The sequence below is a fragment of the Labeo rohita genome, chromosome 24 (genome assembly GCF_022985175.1).
Source record: "Labeo rohita strain BAU-BD-2019 chromosome 24, IGBB_LRoh.1.0, whole genome shotgun sequence".
NCBI lineage: Eukaryota > Metazoa > Chordata > Actinopteri > Cypriniformes > Cyprinidae > Labeo > Labeo rohita.
The window spans coordinates 12228290-12254196 of record NC_066892.1 but is presented as its reverse complement, the minus strand read 5'-3'; the positions used below and the strand labels follow the sequence as shown (position 1 = coordinate 12254196).

The following is a 25907-nucleotide window of genomic DNA, read 5'->3' as shown; positions in this document are numbered from 1 at the left end:
AAATAAATGTCCTGAGAAAACCTTTCATAGTTGAAACCCTCCCCCCAGTGACAATCAAATTTCATCAACAAATCTGACTCATTAGAGTAGTTTGATTGACAGATGTTATGATTCACAACATTTGCCCTAGTTCCATGACTGAACGCTGCAGACCAAGCAGCCTGACTACGTCGGGCTAAACTAATGAGTCGATCTCTGAAGACCTTGGACTAGATCATCTTAGAGCAGCTTGAGAAGTCTGAGGGCTTTGACTAGAATTGGAATGAGTTCAGGTCCATTAAAACAGAGCTCACAACATGATCCACTTCATTTCTCTATGGATTCAAACAGGCATCTCCATTTTCAGTTTAATAGCATAGAATATTTCCATTTTAAAATGACTCATTTCAGACCTTTCATGCATTTTCAAATTCAAAAATTAGGTTTTGTTGCGTTGTTTAATTAATTTGATTGTACATTAAAACAGTTTTATAACTTATTTGCACTGCACTGTATGTAATAAATGTAAATTTGTAAAATCAATTACTTAAATCAATTTGCATTCTTTTTTTAATTATTTTTTGGAAATGAAGACTAACAGAGACACACTGAAAATTAATGCAATAAGTATTTGAAATCTAAAATCATTTGTCAGCATACTTTAATTTAACTTGATTCCTTTCACACATACATATTTACATATACATATACATATATATAATACATGTACTTACATGTATTTATATTCATATAATTTATATTATATACAAATATATTTAATATATAAACAACATTTTTCTTCTATATATATATATATATATATATATATGTGTGTGTGTGTGTGTATTTATATATACTTTATAAATATACACAATACACACAAATTACAGAAACAAAAATTATTTTGGATCCGATTAATCGCGATTAATCATTGCCCAGCACTAAAAAGAGTTAACAATGCTCCTCCTGATTTTACAAATTATTTTTCCCCCTTTCACACAACCCACCCCATAGAACAAAAAAATGCAACTTTTTGCCAAAACAAAATAAAAATCTCAAAGTTCTGATATGACAAATAATGAGAGAATGCTTGACTTCATTTGTACACAGGCCTTTTAATTTCACAGTTTTAGTTTGGGGGAAGAGTTATGCCCTTTTCAAAATATGAGATCACTGAATAAAAAATAAATAAATTAATTAAAAAAAAAAAAGTCCATACTGAATAAAAACGTTTGGTGGATCCTCTAAGAAAATATTAAAATTAATTTTATTCAATTTCAAAAACATCATCACATCCCTACGCCAGAGTGAGACTAAAGGTGGTTTACTTGATTTCCATTCAAGTAGTATTCTTCTTTGAGCCAAAAGACAAGCAAAAGCGCAAGCGTCTTGACAATTTTTGGACACGACCGTACCTTGCTTAGGTGCTCCAAAAACAGCCATTTCAAAGCTAGGCCTTAAACTTCCTTTTATTTGCATTTAATAGATAAAATTAAAATGAATTTGAACAATATAACACTATAGCAAATCTACTACACTTCCTTTTATTTGCATTTAATAGATAAAATTAAAATTAACTTGAACAATAACACTATAGCAAATCTACTAAACTTCCTTTTATTTGCTTTAATAGATAAAATTAAAATTAATTTGAACAATATAACACTATAGCAAATCTACTAAACTTCCTTTTATTTGCATTTAATAGATAAAATTAAAATTAATTTGCACAAAAACACTATAGCAAATCTACTGCGACAAATAGTTTGGTTAAAAGGCTTAATTTAATTGTGTGGAAAGATTTTCCCAATTAAAGTTTTTTTTAATGCATATTACGTAGCGAATTATACATTTTACAGGGATTGTGGAGAAAGAAAAGGTCTGACGGTCATCTAAACTACATCACCTGCAAACAAAATGCTGATAAGAAACATAATTCACCACAACTAATCAATTCATTTTATCCAAAATAAACACAGCTCTGCACTTTACATGAAATTCAAACGGAGCACTCAAAACACCCACATTTGCAGCTTATCAGCACAATCAAATGCAAACATCCGGGCGAGAGCAGGATTTTTTCCTTAAGTAATTGTCAGTCTTTTAATGGAGTCCACAAATGTCAGTTGCCAATATGTTTTAGCATTAAATGCAGCAGGAAGGATCTAGAAAGGTGGGCTATTCGGTAGAACACAACGCATTGTTAAACAGCCTCAATTATGCCAAATAGCCAGGTTTAGACGCGTATTTGCATTGTGTAATATCTACAATCAATGCAGACATGAAAGTCAATTTGACTCGGCCTCATAGGGTGAAACTCACAGTAAGTGAAAACCACTAGCGCTTTACATAAAAAGTACAGTGAGTTCCATTTGTCAGTGGCACGGTTCAAATATTTTGACATACTTTATGATAATAGCTGCACAAACCGGCTAACAAATCACCAATCATGTGCAAACAAAAAAAAAAAAAAAAAAGGGAAAACGCACCGGTTGGAGGTTTTCTCTTAATGTTGTGTTTTAAATTCGTTCCACTGCCAAAAAGATCACACTGATGCATTACTGTATCGTTGTCAGAAAATGACAGTCAAGTGCCACGGTGCGTTAACATTAGCGCAAGGCCTTTAAGACATTTACACAAAACACGGTACAAAACATTCCACCCACAGAAGCCAGAACGCCGTATATAAAAGTCCACGTCGCATTTGGAAGTGAAGGTGAGAGATGCTCAAAGTGCAGGTCAGGTGACATGATAAACAGACAACTGAACATGTACTCAAATCTCTAACTCTCTTTTACTCTCTCTAGGCACTCGGTGCTCATGGCATAGACTGCGAAGATTATATAACATAACATAACTACACACCGCATTAAGGATTCAGGTAGAAACCCCTAAAGGCAAAAGCTCTCTCTAAAAAGATTTTTTATACACATTTATGTGGATATGAATTCCAAATCTGCCGGCCTACAAAAACACTCTCTCCGAGTTGAAATAAAACATCGGCCATTCAGTCGCACGGACTAATTAATAAGTCAGACTGTGAATTATAAAGCGCCTAAACATATTTGATTTCACTTTGTACTCGAAAAAACTTTTCTTTTGACACTTCTTGATAGCTTATAGCGATCATAAATCACATAAATTATAAATCAGAGATTGTTTTGACACACATGGAGAAAAAAAGAAACTGCTGTCCAGTTTATGAAAGAAGTCAGCATAAATAAAAAATGTTCTCATGGGCAATCATAAATATGGAGAAGTGAGGTGTGAAAATGAATATCTAGTCACCGCGAAAAAGAAAGGGAAAAAAAAATATAGGGCGCATTGTGCAGGGCAGCTCTCTGCTTGTCTTACTGTGAGTTGTTTGGTTTCTTTTCTTACCTGTCACAGACGCAGATGAGTCAGGCCAGTTCCTCTGAGGATTCTGCCGCTGCTGAAGACACGCGGGCCATCCGCAGAAACCACACTGTGTACACTTCACTGAAATACATATACATCAGATAATATTTGCGTCAAAACATCCACGACTTTTGTCACAGCACGCAAAACGCACAATGATCGCGGTATAAATTTGCATGTATTGGATCTCGTACAGCTCTCAATTCTATGAACACGTGTATGTCTACATAAACGAAGCTGCTCACTGAAAAAAAAAAATGGTGATGAAACTATTTTCACTATATTGTACTATAATAAAGTATATACAAAAAAATGCAGCTTAGTTTCTAATTGCAAAATAATTTAAAGTGAATAAAAAAAATCAATTTAATAGGGCTGTCAAATGATTAATCACAATTAAATCGCATACAGAATAAAAGTTATTTTATTTTGAGTTTGCCTAATATGTGTGTGTGTACTGTGTGTAATTATTATGTATATACTGTATAAATACAAACACATCTGTGACCCTGGACCACAAAATCAGTCATAAGGGTCAATTTTTCCAAATTGAGATTTATACATCATCTGAAAGCTGAATAAATAATCTTTCCAATGATGTATGGTTTGTCAGGACAATATTTGGCCAAGATACAACTATTTGAAAATCTGGAATCTAAAGGTGCAAAAAAAATCTAAATATTGAGAAAATTGCCTTTACAGTTGTCCAAATAAAATTCTTAACATTATTAATCAAAAATTACGTTTTTAGAAATTTACAGTAGGAATTTCACAAAATATCTTCATGGAACATGATCTTAATATCCTAAAGATTTTTGGCATAAAACAAAAATCCATCATTTTGACCCATACAATGTATTTTTGGCTATTGCTACAAATATACCCCAGCGACTTAACACTGGTTTTGTGGTCCAGGGTCATATTTATGTATATATTTAAGAAATATTTACAAGTATGTTTTTATTATAATTTTTATAGAATTTATATGATATAAAAACAAAAACACTTTGTACATAAATAACATATTTCTCTTAAACACATACATTAATTTGTGTATTTACATATACACATAATAATTACACACAGTACACACACACACACATATATTAGGCAAACTCAAACTTTTATTTTGTATGCGATTAATCGCGATTAATCGTTTGACAGCCCTATAATTTATCAAAACAGTTAGTTTCTGATTTTTATCAGTAAAATAAAAACAAGTATTTCCATATGCTATTACTAAATTGTTTGAGATTTGTTAAACAAAAATAGATTAAACAAAACATAAAATTTGATCAGTTTTTGATTAGAAAAGCTTTTAAAGTTAAACATAAAATAATAAAGTATTTTGTGTAATATGTAATAATGAAATGTCATTTAATTTTTTTTTTTTTAGAAAAAAAAATTACATCAGATAATATTTGCATCAAAACACTAATTTCATTTAGAAATTGCTGCTGAATTTCACAAATAAGACAACATGGTAAGTAACAGACTGAAATATTTTCTTGTAAATCATACTGCAATTATTTTTGTTTTATTTACACCTTCAAAAAATTATTTTTTTGCATTGTATTCCTTACAGTAAGCAAAAACACTTTCATACAGTTTCATATTATTTACATGCAACTAATACTGTAATTTAAAGTGTTATTGATATTCATTTCTCAACCTCTGGCCAGGCAGACACATTACACAAAGAGTTAAGTTTCTTTTTAGCTGTACTTTGCTAAACTGCACTGTCAATTTATGTCATATGAAAAAGTAGGCCAGGAACTATCAATCTAATCCTCATCACTACCCAATCTGCTGTATATGAATAGTGCATGATTAATTCTTCAGTATTAATCATGTACTTTGTTCATATAAAACAAAGCTTAAGCTCTATTTGCAAAGATATTTGACCTTGTGAAAGAGTTAAGACATTACAGCTTGGATTTAAAATGCATCTAAAGATTAAAACTGCTGGTTGACTATTAGAGAGGATTATAGATGAAGGAAAATTATTTTTCATTTTGATGCAAAACTGATTTTGAAGTTAAAAAAAAATAAGGAGCAGGTGGTACATTATATATTTTGATAGCAAATAAGGTTACAGAAGATGTGTGATATCTATATCGCTCCCCTCCCTTCAATCAAAGCAGTAAAATTAAAGTAATACCTTGCACGAGCAACGAGATTTGTTGTGAATATATGCTTCAGTGCTTCAGGCTATGTGCTACTTCAGAAATACAGCACGGCTTTGATCTTTACTCATTGAAATGAAAAAATCCTTTATGACTATCAAGTAAGTCTCACTTCTTTTTTTTTTCGTACAGTGAATCTTGTTTACCAGAACAGGAGTGCGTGTTTATAGGTGAATGGAAATTACTCAAGAGACACAGAGAAGTTTCAGCTCGGCCAAAAATGCATATTTTCGCCATTCAAGTGCTTTGAAATGCAACCAAGGTCACTGTCAAAGAAATCCATTTTAGCATTCACACTACCTGAAGCATGTCAGTCTTTTTTTCTCTTTTGAAATCAAAGGTGCACTGGGTACGAGACTACTTGCAACTCTTAATCTCACATATACAGTTTGCTCAATAAAGAAAAAGGCTGGGCAATGACTTTTCGCAATAACAGGGCACTAAAATATAATCAAAACGCGTTTCTCATTCCTGTCATTTAATTAACGGAACTGTATGATCAAATGCGTGTATACCAGAACAAATGAAAACATGCTGTATAGTGAGGTCCAAAAGTTTAAAATCAATTTTAAGATGTTGACAAGTTTTAAATAGAAATAGTATGATTTAAAATGAAAATAAATGTAAAATTCTGCACTTTTTCTAGGTCAATAATCAAATGTGACAAACCCTGAATCACAAAACCAGTCATAAGGGTCAAAAGTTATTATATATTTACGGTAGGAAATTCAAAAAATATCTTCATGGAACATTGGCTTTACTTAATATAGTGATTTTTGGCATAAAAGAAAAATCGATCGTTTTGACCCACGCAATTTTGGCTATTGCTACAAATTTTCCTTCATGCTTCCTTATGACTGGTTTTGTAGTCCAGGCTCATAAATAAGCAAATTTGTAATATTGATTGTGATACAAACACCCAAAAGTTATTATTCTTCAATGTATGGAAGCATCTCAAACACAAGATATTAAGAGTTCAATAGTTAAATAAAGATCTTGTTCATTAAAAGTTATATTAAATAAGAAACATGCAAAACAGAAACAATTTTAGCTCACTCAACCCATAGGAGTCCGCTAGGCGATTGTTTACTGAGGGAAAATGTTTTGCAATATTTTTATTCTATTACATTAAAATGATCTCTGAGTTTGATGTTTTTAAATCTCTATTTCACACAATATGAATGAGGTTAATAGTTCGGCAGGTCACATTTCTGGTCTCTGGCAATGAACACTTAGACAAAGTACAGTATTTACTTTGTAAATTGATGGATTTCAATCTTGTGATGACAGTATGTGCAGCTGTAAACGTATCTAATTTGAAGTAAAGCACCAGGATGCGTTTTTTATATGAAGGTCCTGAGATCTATTTACTTGATTAAATCTGAGCTCCTAATCCTTCATAAGAGACAATGTTGGTCATATTTTTGGCATCTGTTGAAGTCCACTGTTGTTGTTTATTTTATCCACTCAAACAAAATATTACTCTTGCTGACCAAGTATTTCACTATGACAGTAAGAATAAGCTGCCATTCATTTGTTATGGATTGTTTTTGTTTTGTTTTTTTTAATATTGTAAGACCATTGTATTATTATATTATATTATAATATAATATGTAATTGTCAGTCAATTAAAATTTTTAATCTAATTACATCATGTTTTATACATTTGACTCTAAAAACACCCACAAAAAGTTATTTAAAGGTATTTTTGTGTTAAATAAGAAAGTATAGTCATTACAAATTGTAGCTTTAGAAATATTTTATTTGATTCAACACAATTTATTACACAGCCATTTAGGCTGCAACACCTTAATGTAAACTATGGAACACAAAAGAAGATAATTTGAAAAACATCATTATTTTTTGTTCATACAATGAAAGTCACTGGTAGCCAAAACAGCTTTGTTACCAATTAGAATTACCTTCTTTTATGTTCAACAAAAGAAAGGTTTGAAACAACATAAGAATGAGTAAATTATGAAAAAATGTACATTTTGGGGGGGGGTAAACTATCCCTTTAATGTTTTTTTTAATGAAATGACACTCTAAATATGAAACTAAATCTGCCAGCAGGTGGCAGTAAATGTCTTTGAGTCATTCATTCATTCGATTCGTTCAAATGGCTGATTCATTCAGGAATAAAGTAAATGGCTCTGTTTCTGAATGGGCCTTGAGTCACTAATTCACAAGATTCGTTCAAAACGCGGAATCATTCAGAAACGAAACCCTGCGGTGTTGCTCAGAGACGCACAACAATTCTGCTATGGCTTCAAAGGTAATACGTTCTCTGCAAAATTGAGCAAAAACATAATATTGTGTTTAAAATATAACACATTATTAACTTCTTATTTACTGAACTGTTGTATAAAATCACATTTAAGCTTGTGATAGATTGGAAAACAAAATAAGTTATAATTAATATTGTTCTTTCTGCCTGTGTGATAACGTGTGATATGTTAAGTATACAGTATAAATATGAGACTAAATACATACAGGGGCATTTTTTGCACCAATATCTTGAATTTAGGGCATAACTGCATTTGTGGAGTTGTTGCCCTGCATCATATTTGTCAACAGTCAACTATATGAAACATAAGATGATGTACAGGTCTGGTGGGGCCAGCGCATTAATTGCGTTGAAATATTTTAATTGTGTTATTTTATAAGTAATTAAGTTAACACGTTAAACTGACAGCTCTAATTATATTATATTATATTATTAGTATTAGTATTAAAAAATGTTAAGAAATGTTTGTTTCTAATTGGAAAATCTTATAAAATATATAGTTAATAAGTAAGTCAACAAATAAACAAAAGGTATTTTAATATGTCATTAATTTATGAATTGTTTTGATATGTAGTAATATAATAATTTTAAAAATTAACAGCAAATAAACAGCAATAACACTTATAGTTAGAAACCTGTCTATTGGAAAACTTTAAAAAGTAATTAATAATATACATAATTTAAAAATATTTCCATAAGCTCTTCATTTATTATGATAAAATAAATTCATGAAATAAACACCATAACATGAAACATCGTAACTTGATTAGTTTCTGATTGGAAAAAGCTTTTTAAAGCCGTTAATTCTCTAAGGTTAAAGTCTTCAGATGTTCTGGGTGCATTTTAATGTCTATGCTTTTAAAAGGGGATGGGCAGATGAGAGTTGTAATCCTCTCTCCTCTGGCCTCAGAGGCCTGTTTTGGCTCCATGCATCAACAACAAATGTTGACCTTGCTGTTCAAAACTCAAGGCCTTAAAGGTATATGCAAACAGCAACATGGACACCTCAAAAGAGGACCGGCTTTTGATGTTGAGGGGCCCCGTTTTCAAAGCAAACGAGAGATACCCATAGGCTCAAATTCCATCAAACAGTTTTTCATATATGTAGCTCGTAGGTGTTTATAATTACAAACAAGCGGCATCATGATTAAAACATTGCGAGAGGATCAGAGGCCAGGGAAGAAGTAATAAAAAACACAAGAGGGAGGACAGGTGTGTTTAGATTTTCTTCAAACATCTCACGCAAAATCAGACGCACACAAATAAACATTCACCTCATTCAGACTAAACATGAACCCGAACCTCCAAAACAATACATTAAGAACCTAAATACGAATAGAGAAAACACAAAAACCTCTATTTTAATTGGTTCCGTCCAGGTAGTACGCGACTGACACCCTGACATGGTAATAACGTCAGTCAATTTAAAAGGGTGCCGCTTCAAAGCGAGAAAGGAAACTTGGGAATAGTCCCATCATCGTCTGTCGGCCAGAGATTTTGTTCCGCAGAAGTCACACGCACAGTCAGATGGTCAAAGGCTGTCGTGTAGAGATTAATGAGGAAGCTCTAGGCATTCTGGGAGGTCAGTGTGACGGGAGGGATGGGGGTGTGAAAAAGAGCCCCCCAGGACTCCCCCCAAAAAAACATACAAACACACATTTGCGCTAAATGAGAGGACTGATTGGTCTTGAATATGCTCACTCTGACATTGAGTAATTAAGAGAAATTATGTGGTAAGGATTGTTTCCATAATGTCTTCGGGGGCTCTGTAATGAAGCCTGATGTAATCCAAACCGCTTTCAAATGGCCTGTGACAAATCAAGACTGATGGTTTGGGATGGCAGTTTGAGTGCATTGTGGACTATGATGTAATCATAGACTGAGGATGCTTTTAATTACTAGTTAAATATTTACATTGGCAATTAAGCTAATTAACGTAAACACCATCGGTCACGCCTGATGTGCTGACATAAATTGCAATAACTGTTATCGCACTCGACAGCGCGATGGCCCTTTTGCGTGATGCATAAACCGGGCTATCGAGAATATAAATAAACCCGACCGTTTCTATCTTCCTTTTCTTCTACTGTCATGTCCAATATGGCATTACAGAGAGAGACCTTCACTAGTCTCTTTAGTGCTGATCTCTCTTGATCCCGATGTGTGGTCTAAATGAAAACTCAAACAGATCCATTCTCTCAAGTTCCCTCACAGATGTGAGGATCAATACAGGGACATGTGGGTATCGATCAGCGTAAATGGTAGCAACACTCACAAATTTGCCAAAACAAGACCTTTTTTTCCAGAGGTCCGAGGCCAGCGCCACATGTGCTGTAATGTTTTTACGATGTCTATGGATTTTATTGAGGTAGATTACATAGAATTATGTTGTTCAACTTACAAGCAGGACTCTCAGGATGGCAAACCTTTTGCTGAGCTTATCGGCGCAGCTCTGGAGGCGGCTTTTCAAGCTGCAATTTAAATGTAGTGTTACGGATGCCAAATTTGATATGCAATAGACATAAATGGCAGAAACATACAGAGCTATTGACCTGATTTTCTCAAAAATTAACTGATAGCACCTTAGGAACAACTACAAGTACATATTAGCAAACGTTAGAATTAGACACTTTTTACAATATGCCAATAAAAACTAAAGAGAAAAGAACGATCCAACCGCATGTTGCGTGTCACGCTCCGAAAGTACCGAACCCGGTAGCTTTTGACAACTCTATTAGGCACCATTCACAGCTTTTGTGCTGACAAAGATGCGACGTGGGAAGCGGAATAAGAAAAACATGCAAGAAGATGGGAGATGAACAACTTTTAATTGAGCGCCGCTTTTGAGAACGCATTTCGTGTGTGAGACGTGATTGCAACAGTCAAAAAAATAGAAAAAACTATGGTAAAGCAGCGCAATGGAATAAAAAAACCTGTACTACTATTGTATGTCTGATATTTCATGTTTGCATCATGATGACATGCTGAAAGCTGCTGTTCGTTGTTTTTACAGAACATTTATAGTTAATAACAGTCTACTGGTGTTATACCTTCAGTCATATTGAATTTGAATTACCTTGACTTAACTTGAGATTGTTTTTAAAGCGTTTTCCTTGCATTATTTCTTTACATATAATATGTTTACAACAAGTTTGTACAATATGTAGTTGTAGTTCATGCATCTTTTCCACAAAGATATTTAACAAGTGATTTGTGCATTTACATCATGTTGACAACTTCATGTGTGGTGCACTTGGAATAGAATTTTCTTTAACTAGAGAGTTAATGAAGAAAAAGCTACCTGAGTCATGTTGTAGTTACATTTTCAAGGTGACTAGTAAAAAAAAAAAAAAAAAAAAAAAATTGTTAAAAAAAAAAATGTAAAAATTAAAAAAAAATAAAAATCGAGATTTTAATTTTTTTTACCATAATCGCCCGGCCCTAACTACAAGCAACCAAGGTATGAAAATATTTGGGATGCTACTATATCTTTCATTTGCCAATATTGACTTGACTTGATTACAGATTTAATTTATCAGTAATAGTCAATATTAAATATTTAACATTTAATATGAAATATTTAGCATTTGCATATTTAACATTTAATATTTCCCTTGTTTTTACATTGAAATTACATTTTCCATCATCTAACGCTCACAATTTTTAAAAACATACTGTTAATATATACTGCATAATACATAACATTGTTAAATGTAATTTCGAAATGAATACTAATTTCTCATACTGTTTGAATTTCTCTAATTCACTTTTAGCATTAGTGATTTTAGTTTTACATTTTTTTATTTTCAATTTACTTAGAATTCATTAAAATATTACAGTTTTTTTAATTAAAAAAAAAGTGTGATTCAATTAGATTACGATTCGATTCAGTATCGATTATTTTGGATATATCAGGTACAGTACACAGCAAATTTTCTCAAGGAAAAAAAAAAAAAATCTCTCAACTAATGCTGTAAAATATACATGAGAGTCAGTTCGTACTACAGTATAGTACAGTACTGAAGGTTAAAATTAGGTTATTTGAATACAAACACAAATTACACTCGAAGTTTTTGTAATATTAGTGTTTTTGTAATATTAAAGTTACAATTACATAATTATACTTCTACTCAGATTCGTTTTTTGAAATATAAACATTTAAATGATGGCTGTCATAAAAACTTGATGGATTTATTCAAACTTTAATTAAATATTGAAGAACAGTTAAGTAAAAGTTGATCCATTACTCAATATTAAATAGCGCCAAACGGTATTTATTCTTTGAATATTGTATTAAAATGGACAGAATATGAAATCTGAGACTTTGTTTCATATCAAAAGTAACACACCACAAAGTTTATTGCGATTTACTGGATGGGAGGCGGCACTATATTCCACTCATTAACTGAAAGCAGGCTAGACTAATCGATTTTTAGGATTTAAGACACAATATCGTTTTGTAAACATGAGAATAAGACATTCTTACAGCAAGTTAAAATGCAAGTGGTTGATTATGATGAAATCAAATGAAATCAATGCAATTAACCCAAACACAAGAGACACACACACACACAAATTTCAATAACAACAAAAAAGTACATCAAAACGCTCCAAATATTTTGTCATTTTGATCCGAGGCACGAGCTGTAGCGTCAAATCCGAGCTAGGAGTGTCAAATCCTAACGTCAATAGGCACGTTGACGGCACGGTCTGCCACTGTGTTAATAAACACACTTTCATTTGCGCCCGTCATACCAATGAGGCTCTTGAGATTAGATGAAAATTGCTCTTGTCTTTCACAAAGTCCATCGTGTTTTCTGGAGGGACAAGCCAAGAGGCCAAGATGTGCAGTGGAGTGTGTCGAGTTGTTCAGGGAGGGGTGGTGACATCCCCCAGCTTTATAACGAAGGCATGCTAAATCATTTAATTGTTCCCTAAAAGCATAAAGTCTAATTAGCATAGACATAATTGCCATGCCTTGCGGCATGGGGCAATTGACATCTAGGCAAGATGTTAATTGTTGTAATTGCCATTGTAACATTCCAGAATGCATGTTATGCAAATGATGTGCAAAAAGAAGAGCTAATTCACAGCGTTTGGTCATTTTAACGCCTGTGTTAATTGGACATATGTTTGTTTAAGAACACATGGCAGCACAGCAGTGGGTAAAATCAAATGCCATGACATTGGGTCTGAAATTAACACCAAGTGCCAAAGCAAGAGTATAAATCAGCACTGGCGAGTATATGAAACTTTTTTTTTTTTTTCTGAAAATGTCTGAGAATGTGATATGGTTTAGTGCAATTCAGATCTGACTGCACTGATATTATAAAAATACCATGGCTGTCAGTCAATTTTTAATCTAATTACATGATGTGTCGATTAATTCATCTAATTAATGGCAAATTAAATTTGACTGTGAAAATACCCACAAAAGATCATTTAAAGCTATTTTTGTGTTAAATGAAAAAGTATCAAGTAGACATTACAAATTGTAGCTTTTATTTGATTCAACATAGAATTTATTACATATAAACATTTTGGGCTATGGAACATAAAAGAAGAGAATTTGAGAAACATCTCAGTATTTTTTGTTCAGACGATGAAAGTCATTGTTAACCAAAACAGCTTTGTTACCACTCTTCAAAATACCTTCTTTCATGTTCCACAAAAGAAAGGTTTAAAATGACATGAGTGTGAGAAAACGATCACAGAATACATTTTTTTTTTTTGGGGTGTTTTATTTTTCTTCTTCTTTTTTTTTTTTTTTTAAATGAAATAATACTCTAAATAAGAAACTAAATCTGCCAGTAATCTGCCAAATGTCTTTATGAGTCATTCATTTATTCATTTGATTAGTTCAAACGGCTGATTTATTCAGAAATTAAGTAAATGGCTCTCTTTATGAATGGGCTTTTGAATCATTGGTTAACACGATTTGTTCAAAATGCGGATTCATTCAGAAACTAAACAAGAAACTAAATCTGCCAGCAGGTAGCGGTAAATTTCTTTAAGTCATTCATTTATTCATTTGATTCATTCAAAGGGCTGATTCGTTAAGAAATTAAGTAAATGGTTCTCTTTATGAATGGGCTTTTGAATCATTGGTTTACACGATTCGTTCAAAATGTGGATTTATTCAGAAACTAAATAAACTAAATCTGCCAGCAATCTGCCAAATGTCTTTGAGTCGTTCATTTATTCATTTGATTCATTCAAACGGCTGATTCGTTCAGAAATGAAGTAAATGGCTCTCTTCATGAATGGGCTTTTGAATCATTGATTCACACAATTTGTTCAAAATACAGGATTCATTCAGAATTTCTAAATGAATCTGCTTTTTAAATGAATCGTGTGAATCAAGGATTCATATATTTTTAGCTCAAAGATGTGCAACAATTCTGCTATGGCTTCAAAGATAATATGTTCTCTGCAAAATTGAGCAAAAACATAATATTGTGTTTAAAATATACAGTAACGCAATATCAACTTATTTATTGAAACATTGTATAAAATCACATTAAAGCTTGTGATAGTTCGGGACAAAATCAGCACTCGTGTCATATTGCTCTTGTGTGATACCGTGTGATGTGTGATATATTTATAATTATGAAAAAACACAGTGCACTTTTTGCACCAGTATCTTGAATTTTAGGGCATAACTGCATTTGTGGAGTTGTTGCGCTGCATCATATCTGTCAACAGTCAACTATATGAAATATAAGATGATGTACAGGACTGGTGGCGGGGCTTGTGCGTTAACTGCGTTAAAATATTTTAAATCACGATATTTTTTCATAACTAATTAATTACGCGTTAAACTGACAGCCCTAAAAAATACATATAAAAATGAGATTAAAAAAAAAGTGTTTGGTGGATTAAGTTTTCATCTCGTTAATCTTGCATTGATTTACTAGATCTAAGATATACATGGGCGAGAAATAATTATCGCTAATTCCAGTATCTTTTAAAATGGTCCTAGCTCTTAATTATTGATATTCTTTCGCCCGACAAAGCGAAATGATCCCGAATTGCATTATAAGCTGATATATATCATTAGCAGAAAGTTTGTGTTGAGTAAGCCCATCGATGTAGAAGCACAGGGCAACACGCATCCATGCTTTGCATTTTATGCAAGACAAAACAATTGATTTTTGCAAATCATTTTAAATACATCAGCAGTCCTTTTACCTGGTTTTCCCAATAGACCCCTAGTGTTGAGTGGAACCATGGTATGTCTTTAGCAATAATGCAAAATCAATGAGCAGAAACAGAGCTATCATCTCCTTAAACGCAAACTGCTATTTCACTGATTTCTAATTAAATTGACAGTGAGTCCAAACAAACGGGCCTCCTCGCTGCACGGATAATACAATACTCTTGGTTTTAAAGAGCAAATAATGTGGCTGAGTTGAGAGTAACAAAATTATACAATTTCGCTTTCTCGACGCTGAATGAAAACACATCGATCTGTAAACATACTCCTTTGATCGTTCTAAACGCTCAACAAAGCCTAGTGTCTTGAAATAGATATTTGTATGGTAATTCTTCCATTTATCTTTGAGATGCGGTGGGGAGATGAGAAGCCCTCTTCTATTTGCAGTTCCATTAATCTTTTGAAGTCTTAAATGCGTAATCCAATGAAAGACAAAGCTGAAATCCAGAGCCAGTCGTAGCGGATTAAATATTTATAGTGGATGCCTTTCTCCGTTCCTACACCAACAACTTCTACGCTTGTTGCTCTTTGCTATGAAGTAAGCTAAGGCGCTTGTGTGCTCGCTGGCCCATAACGGGGAGGACAGCGCAATCAGAAAAGTACCAGAATCAACGTGAAATAGCTAACAATTACTGGCATTTTTCCCCCCTTTTTTACATGGGCGGAGGGAAACGAGGAGAGGATGAATCAAGCCATTCTGCGAGAACACTTGCTCTAGGTGGAGGGCGCAGGAAAGTAACTGTGCTGTTAAATGATTATGTACTCATTCTAGTTCTGTCACTTTGTGTTTACACCACTGTCAATGACATGCCAATCAAGACTTTTATAAGACCTAATTCACACAGCAAAGGCTAGTGCTTTTAGGGAACTTTCCAGTCGTCACCAGTGACTATTTGAAACCGTGTTTGCTTAGATCTTTGCTTAATAGGAAAAACACAAACTTGCCTCAAAACAAATGTCACTCTGTAATTCAATAAAGTCTGTTCATTATGCAATTAATACAAACTAGTGCAGGCAAGTGATTAAAAAGGTTAGCTGAATTAATAAAACACTGATTAATTAAATGCATTTCAAAAAAAAAAATAATACTTCAAGCTTGAATTGCTCCAATGATAGAAAAAAATGCCTCATTTGTGTTAATATTTAGATTTTTTACAAATAAATAAAATAGATTTAATAAATAATTAATCAATTAAATGATTAAATGCAACCCATAAACTAATTAGTGGAAAATGAATGAATAAATTTCAAACATGAAATGATCAAATAAAACAATCAAAAAAACGAATAAAAGTCAAGTGATTAAAAAGTGATTTAACTGAATTATACATACAATACGCTGATTAATTAACTGCATGTCAATAAAAAAAAATACTTCACACTTGATTTGCTTCAGTGATGGAACAAAAATGTCTCAAGAAAGTTAGATGATTCATTTGTGTTAATCTATTTTTTCATTTAATTTAAGTAAATACATGAAAATTGAGTGAAAATAAATTAGTGAAAAATTAAAGAATAAATTAAATAAAAAAAAAAAAATGAAATGGAAAGTGATTTTAAAAAAATCTAATAAAAAATAATAATTCAAGATTGCTTCAATGAAATGCTTTAAGAAATGTACAGATGATTAATTTGTGTTAATATTTGTATTTTTAAAAATTAAATTAAAAATAGATTAAATAAATAATGAATTAATAAATGAAAATCAATTAATCAATGATAGGATTAAATGGAATTGATAAATCAATTAGTGAAAAGTAAATGAATAAATTACATTTAAAACAAACAATTAAATGGAAAGATTTTTTTAGATTTGTACAAATTTAAATGAAAAATAGATTAATAAATTAATAAAATAATTAATAAATGAAAACAAATTAATCAATGAAATGATTGAATGCAATTAATAAATAAATCTTGATTTGCTCCAATGACAGAAAAAAATGATTAGATTAGATAGATGATTAATTTGTGTGAATATTTATATTTTGAAAAATTAAATGAAAAATAGATTAAATAATTTATTACTAAACAATTAATCAATCACATGATTAAATGCAATTCATAAATTGATTCGTGAAAAATAAATTATATTTTAAACAAAATTAAATAGAAATGGTTAAAAAAAATAAATTAAAAAAAATGTTTAATAATTTTAATTAAACATACAATACGCTAATAAACTGCTTGCACGTCAACTTCAAGGTTGATTTGCTCCAATGATGAAAATTTACAAATTAATTTATGTTATTTAGAAAATTAATGAAATTAAAAAAAAAAGTGATAAAATACAAATCTAATGAAAATTTAAAATAATTTAGAAAAATTTATTAAATTAATGAAATCAAATAAATACAAACATAAAAAAGTAAACTTCTGCAACCATTTCTAAATTTGTGCTTGTTCAGTGTGCTTTGTTTCAGTAAAAAAACATAAATAGACCCCAAAAAAGGAGTCTCCTGTGTTGATTTGGGATCTGGCTTTGTTTTCTGGATGCCGGTCCCTGCACTTATAGACCTGCCATAAGGGATTTAAAAGATTCCCTGAATCTGGCTCTTTTCAACAGTAAATCCTGGTATTATACTCCTCCAGGCTTTGACTGTTTTACAGCAGCATTTAAATAAGTGAGCATAGGGGAAAATATGTCAAAGGTCTGTAACAGATGTCCAGTGGTCTTTCCGTTCTCCCTTTGGCTAATTTAGCACTATATTGAGCCTTCAAGGGAGGATTGATGGTCCTGAAGGTGTGCCCCCTCCACCCCCACCCTAACATGAGCAAGTCTCAGGAGGGAGCAGCTACAACTTCCAACACTTTATTATTGGACAATTTGGAGTCTTCTTTCAGTTGGGTGACATGGCTTAGGAGATGTCACAGACTGCCCAATCAATACTGGAAGCTTAGCTGGCTGAAGTGTCTACCACCGCAGTGGCAGCAGCTGTGGCCGAACACACTGCTGACCTGTTTACGGGATGGTAATTACTTCGGAAGTGCCCAGCTTTTGGCTCTCACTGACCAGAGCGCATTAATGAAGAAAAGAAAGGGAAAAAAAAAGGCACAGGGCCCGGGCGATCAATCCATCCGTGAGCTTGACCGCCGCATTTTAAATGATGGGGTCAATGATGATTAAACCTAGACAATGAAACGTGTAAAAAAGAAATTTAATTACAAAATCTATGGCGAAAACATGCTCACTTGACAACAACTTTCGGTCTCTCAAACGGTCAATGGCGATTTTTGCAAAAGATTGAGGTTAATATTTGTAAGCGAGGCAATTGTAACGATTGCACTTGACGGAGATTTGAAACAAAACAAAATCTCCCACCCACAGAATTTCTCTGTGAATCGACGAGCACTAACTCCTGACATTTCTTGGCTTATTTCCTCTGAACAAGGAGCAGGAACAGACAGAAGCTGCGCGTCGGGCTGCGGTTGCCTGTGGCTCGATCTACTTGACTTGTGGTGCAACAAAGCGCTCAGCATGTAGGCAATCCAAAGCCCAGTGGCTGGCAAATGTATTGATCCTATGGATTTCCTCCAAAAGTAGTGATAATGATATATCATGGCCAGATTTGGATGAACAAACTGTTGGAGAAGTGTGAAACCAATTTAAGGACATAAAGACCATGACTTCCATTTGCAATGCTTCAAACAACAAAGGACAATGGGAGAAAAATCTATGAAGACCTTTAAAGGCCTTTACAGAAGGCTTCATTTGTCTAGAGATGGCTGTTAAATTCCTAATTGACATTGGCATTTTTCAGAACTTTTTACAACAGTAATCATAAGCTTACTACAGAAAGTATGTTAGCTAGGCTAAAAATGAAACTGGAACAAACATGGTAATATTATGAAACTCACAAATATGTAGAGTCAAACCAAAATTTATTCAGACACCTTTAACATTTCATTATCACAGTTTATTCACTATAGTTTAGAAAATGGTAATAAAATATGACAAGAACTCAGAGTTAAACTGTGTCAGAACAAATTCATGTTAATAATGTCAGATAACTTTGATAGAAAGGTATGTAAATGATTACAGTCAACCAAAAATTCAAACTGTTAGTATAATATTTACACAACTATCAATACTTTGTTGAACAGTAACCAAGCAATGCTCAATTTTGCTCAGTCTGTGGTGTAAAAAGGTCACATTAGCAATTAAAAAAAAAAAAACACTTAAGCACAACATGTTCAGGTAAAAAAATGTCTGAATAATTTGTGGTCCCAAATTTTTAGTGGTTTTACAGTATGTATGAAGAATTTTGGGGTATAATATGTCACAGTTTACTTTATTTTGCTATATCTGGTCTCTGAATAATTTTTGGTTTGACTGTATATACATAAAAATATTGGGGTCAGTAAGATTTTTAGACATTTCTGAAAGATCTCTTATGCTCACCAATGCTTTGTTTTTTAAAATGTAAAAAAACAAAACAAAACAAAAAACAAAAAACCACAAGTAAAAACTACAAATGTAAAATATTTGTTAAAATTATTTAAATTTAAATTTTATTTTAATATATTTGAAAATGTAATTTATTCCTGTGATGGCAAATCCTGATTTGGAGCTCAAAAAATATTTTATAATATTAATATTATTATTCATTTATTTAATTTTTTTTTATTGTATTTATTTATTTTTTAAACAGTGTTTGGTTTTGTTTTTTCAGGATTTTTTTTTTAAATGGAAACACTTTACAATAAGGTGTCATTTGTTAACATTAGTAAATGTATTAATAACATGAACGAACAATGAACAATACATTACACTATTTATTAATCTTTGTTAATGTTAGTTAATAAAAATACGTCACACATTATTCATGTTAGTTCACAGTGCATTAACTAATGTTAAACAACTTGTGATTTTAATAATGTATTAGTAAATACCGAAATTAACATTAAGATTAATAAATGCTATAGAAGTATTTTTCATTAATGACTAAAAGTATTAATTTATAAAAAAAAAATAAAAAAAAGGGAAAAAAAAGGAAATTTCACTGAATGGTAGTGTATATACACAATAAAAGCCCACAGCATTTTAGCATTAAGGCAACATGGTGTGTGTTATCTAATAAACATGCTGCAAATGTATATAGATTATATGTAAATTAAGTTGATGTCCTGCTTGCAGGGCAAAAGATCAGTTTAATTTTATTTCGCTCATTTTTATACTTTCAAACTGACGGTTAAGAAAACCTGTATAGTCACACAGCAGTTTTCCTGCATACTGTGCATGGATTAAAGTTATGGGAGGACAGAAAGACAACTTATGTGTTTTCTATTATATTCTGGGAAATCTGGTCATAATCCTGCATGTTAAATATCAGACACTTTCATTTTTCATCCTGAATCAATGCATCTGTGCTTTAAGCTTCTTAGTATGCCAAAGAATTGGATTTCTGTGAAAACATTACATATACAGGTTTGTATTAAAATCTATAATTTAGGTTCCATTTTTACCTGATTAAAATGTAACATCTGATTATGGGATCTTTCTGACATCATGGAAAACGTTCATTTTAATCTCTGCAACATTTTAATTACTAGGTCAACTCTTTAAGAGAAAAAAATAATCTTGTCACAAAACAAATTATTGCTGTAACTTAAAAAGAAAAAAGATATAGAGTAAATGTTATTCTAAATTAAGATTTTTTTTTGCTCTGAATGCCTCATGACAGAAGGAAAAAAAAGGCATGCACTATGCCACATTCAATTTTTCAATGTATGTACAGTAAAAACAACTGTTTATTAAAACGTACAAAATGTTCAAAAAGCATCTGATATTTTTATTTTAAAAAAAATACCTCATGAAGGAGGCTTCAGTTCAAATCAGATGCATTTTTCTCTAACATGAAACAACCATTAAATTAACTTTTGTTCAATACTCAAACACAATATAGTGCTAAATAAAATGTTGAAAGATAAACTTGTCTCTTTCAGTTTCAGCCTACACACCTTTCCTTTGGAAAATAGGTGGCATTTATGTCAGCTTGCTTCTTGCTCTGGACACCTCGTTTGATGGCAGTTGTAATTTTGCATGATTTTTTTCCCCCTCTCTCCCCTTATATAAATTCTGAAAGGAAACTCGCAGTCTTTTGTAGTTATGTTTTAAATTCAAGCGCTCGCCAGCATGCTGAGTGTTCATTTTGGAACTGTGATGGCCAAATCAAGATAACAACATGTCTCTCCAGACAAAATGACCACAGCATGATGCTGCCAGCTGAAATTAATTCCGCAGTTGACTCGAGGGGGGATTCAGAAGCAGTGTCTGCCGCACCTACTGTACAAGTCTTGAATATTTAGAGAGCCTTATCTTTTACATGCTGTTCTCAATTCACTCTCCCAGCATTTACTGATGAAAATGTACATCAAGCAAAATATTTTTGTCGAGATCCTCACGGTGCCATTAGGAAAATAGTGGTGCTTCGGTCCTACGAAAAGGGAAATTTGTTGGAGCTGTTCTCTGTGGCTGCCTTTGTGCTCCAGAGGCAATTCTGGAGAGGTCAGAATAAAATAATTGTTCCTGCCTATGCGACCTGACATCTGAGATTTTTGGGAGCAGATTCATTTTGATTGCATGTGTGCTCTTGCTTTTCATCTTTCAAAAGATAAAATAAAACGCAGACACCTATCGCTCTGCTATAATACAATATTTAGCAGAAATCACAGATACATTTGAATGCAAAAATATTTTTTAATGGTCACAACTAAAATATTTTTAGTTGAGGAACAGCATGAGGATATTTTTTTTATTCATTCATTTCACATTTTTATGATCATCTGTTTAGTTACTATTTATTATTATTACTATATATATATATATATGACATTTTCGTCCACCTGTGATTTAGCAGGTTTTGATAACAGCTAATAATATAAATAGCACAAGATGTAACCAGAAGGACCAGCCAAATCTATATCCAGCTCATGGGATCTTGGCTTTGTCAGTCATGTGGAAATATGGCGTTTTCTAGGTCAGGTCAAAATTCTGACATTTCCATTAAATAGAGACGTTAATGTTTGGAATATTGCCAAAGTGATTTTGCACACTGATCAGTATCATAGACGAAATACACGCAGGAGACAGTTCATAAATATATCTAACACTAGATTAAAACAGTCTGAGGACTGGTCAGAAACCATTAAAATAAATGCATTATAAAGGAAGAAAAACGTATGCTTATAATAATAATAATAATAATAATAATAATAATAATAATAATAATAATAATAATATCCCTAAAAACTTTAGAATTTAAAATAAATAAATAAAAATGATAAATTAATAAATTTCTTCTCTATTCATAAACACATCTAACGCTAGATTAACAGTGTAAGCACTTTCCGAATGCCATTTAAATAAATGCTTCATAAAGACAACAAAAAATATCATCATCATCATCATCATCATCATCATCATAATGGGTTAATTAGTTAACAATAGTTAACTACTTTAGTTAACATGAATTAAAAATGAACAATAATTCTACCGAATTTGGTAACACTTTACAATAAGGTGACATTTGTTAACGTTAGTTAATGTATTAACTAATATGAACGAACAATGAAAAATACGTTTATTACACTATTTATTTATCTTTGTTAATGTTAGTTAATAAAAATACAGTTGTTCATTGTTAATTCATGGTAGTTCACAGTGCATTAACTAATGTTAACAAACACAACTTGTGATTTTTATAATGCATTAGTAAATGCTGAAATTATCATTAAGATTAGTAAATGGTGAAGTATTGTTTATTCTTAGTTCAACTAATGTAGTTAACTAATGTTAACTAATGATCCTTATTGTAAATTGTTACTGAATTTATTAATCTTAAATGTTAATTTAAACATTTAATAACGCATTAAAAACAAAAATTGTGCTTGTTAACATTAGTTAATGCACTGTGCATTAACATGAACTAAAACCAGACTGTATTTTCAAAGATTAATAAATACTGTAATAAATGTATTGTTCGTTGTTTGTTCGTGTTAGTTAACCCATTATTTAACATTTACCAATTGAACCTTATTGTAAAGTGTTACAGTAATAATAATAATAATAATAATAATAATAATAATAATAATAATAATACTATATAACAGAAATATTTAAATACAGTTTTTTAGTTAATTTATTTAATCATTACCATGTTTAAAGCTACAAAGAAACATTTATATACCATGCGCTAGGAAGATATGACTCTCGGTTATGTCACGACCACTTGACGTCTCTATTCAGAGAGCAGTGTTGTAAATAATTACACACAATTAGCACTTAATTAATGAGGCTGAAACAAAGAGACAGCTCCCCTGGTGCACTTTTTCAGCTTGAGGAAAACACAGCCTTGCTGCTGTTGACAATATGCCATCTGTTTCCAAATCCGAGCCCTGGTAGCTCCATTCTGTGATAATATGGCATGTTGAAACAGTAATCGGCCCCTTGGGCCGACATAATTACGACTCCGTGTTAATCACCTAACAATTAGCAGCCATCAGTTCCAAGGGGCAATCAATGAATTAGAGACTCTCCCACATGTTTCACTGTTGTTCCGCTCATTTAAAACGCAAGCAGCCCTTCAGACTGACACCTTCTGTGCACAGAAATAAGAAGTCATTTGCACTTGTACCAATTAAGATTACTAATATCCCATGGTGAATTGAAGCACCTTTCACACCTTTTGTGGTGTTGATTTTTTTTTTCCACACTTGCTTTTTTCATTTCCTCTCTGCCTTTGTCCACAATGTTTTTGCCAGAAATAATTCTCAATATTTGACTCTCCTCCATCATCATTCTCCTCATATTAGAGCCATTTATTATGAATAATATTGTACAATTTGATTTGAACAAAACTATTGAAGCAGGTGCAGCCCTCAGACTGATCTTCATCCCTATTGTGTTCCATTCGTTTTGATCAACAATATTAAAAACAATCCAAATACGAAAGCACGCCATCGATCATGTCGCAAATACATCTCCTTAAGTGGCACACGTCAAGCTGTATGGCTAACAATGCACATTCAAAACATACACCGCTGAGATTCACGTCACTCGGGTTTGTTAATCGACAATAAGCAGCCAGATTCGCTCAGCATGCGTGGTTTATTTCCCTACAGAGTGTTAGACTTTAGAAGAAGGGTAAAACTTAAAAAGAACTGCTTATTTCTTCACATCAGGAGCTTTAATTCAATAGCAGCCCTGATTGTCCTTTATTCCTTCATTATTCTTTATATTGCACAGATGTTATTACAGTGCAGATGGCCACCTTTTCTTATTACCGCACTATATGGCTGCAGCCATATGTGTGAATTGATGTGCGAGGTGGAAATATTATACATCCGTAATATATACCGGGTGACATATTGTAATGCATAGGTGGGGGGGGTAAACATACACAGTCCTCCATATTCATGCATACCCTGCTTCTTTTTCCCCCCTATTCAGCTGAATAATCAGCAGTGGGTTTGGGAGTCAGGTGCCGGCCCCTATAACCAGGGCAGGGGGCTAATTTAAATGTCAGCCTCAACATCACCAAAAAGTACCTATGGCAATCACTGAAAGGTTAAATAGGTTTTCTGTCTTGTTCTTAATTTGCTGAAATTGCAAAATCAATACCTGCAGTTGTAGTCACAGCTTCTTGTTTTACTGCTTTAAGATAAAGTCTACAGGAAGGCAATCTTCACTTCCAATTTGCAATGTTCAGCATCAGGGTGCCTCTTATCAGTGCTTTTAAAAAGCAGCTGTCCGGTCTAACCGCTGCGGCGTCACACTCCGTGACGCGGGACCTTAAAAACACCTTGAGCCGGCAGGAAGAAAATATATACGTTAATACACTGACACACACAACCAAAAAAGTAGCTAAAATCTTTTGAATTAAAACGCACAGTGAGTACATTACAAACAGCTGTTCATCAGGCTTACAAGCTAAAGGGAAACCAAGGATAAAGGGCACAGCCTTAACTCACAGCCCAATACGGTTCACTGAATATATATGTGCATGTGTGTGTGTGAGCATGTGTCGTCTTTGTCTGCATATAAAACACAAATTTCGCTCTTAGAACACAGCTGGTTTGGGTTCTACATGCGAAATGGCACAAAGCTTGATTTACGGCAAACCGGCATTCATGTGCTGTGTTCTAAAGCCTTCCTTGCCCCGTCAAGCATTTAGTGTAAGTGTTTTAGCATTATGCTAATGAGGCTTTGGAAAGTGTGTGTTCATTTAGCTTGTTTTTAAGGCCCTTTCAGATCTTTTGTCTCAGTGTGGGCACTGTTAATCCATCTTAAAACCTCTTTTTAATCTCTCTTTCATTAGTGGAGATAACCGCAGAATGCCACCTTCGTGGCTTTCGCTTTGATTGTGGGTTGGTTGTATGAAAAAAATAAAAAAAGCCAGTGTATGGCCTTATATTAATAGCCTTAGACTGCAATCAGAGGGCTCGGGGGACTTGCGTTTTATTGCAGAAATAATTTCACATGTTCCAGAACAGATTAAAGAAAATTTAATCTGGATATTAAGAACATTATATCCTAAAGTTTAGGGTCAGAGCTGGTACAGACAGGAAGAAATCCACAGAAATTAGAAACGGATTTGATTAGGGCAAACTGTAGATTTGAGAACTATAAAAAGAGTGGGGAAAACAGCATTATCATCATCATCATCATCATCATCATCTACGCCTGGCTTGGAAACTACAGTGAGCCTTTTCTCCGAATTATTTCGTGATGTCCTAATTTGTTCTGAATCATGTTACTCAAAAAGCAGATTTAGCGAGGAAATAAATAGCAAACCAACCGAACATCATTTGAGTCATTTACATTTCTGTTTCATTTATC

The 25907-nt window shown here is 32.6% G+C and overlaps 1 long non-coding RNA gene across 3 annotated transcripts in view; it reads right to left on the bottom strand.

Annotated features, from left to right (window-relative positions):
- Positions 1–25907, bottom strand: part of LOC127155589 (uncharacterized) — a 124759-nt gene that overhangs the window by 83418 nt on the left and 15434 nt on the right. For all 3 annotated transcript variants that reach the window (XR_007825626.1, XR_007825625.1, XR_007825624.1), the window contains exon 2: positions 3361–3459. This is a non-coding gene — a long non-coding RNA (uncharacterized LOC127155589). The remainder of the gene's footprint in view (positions 1–3360; positions 3460–25907) is intronic.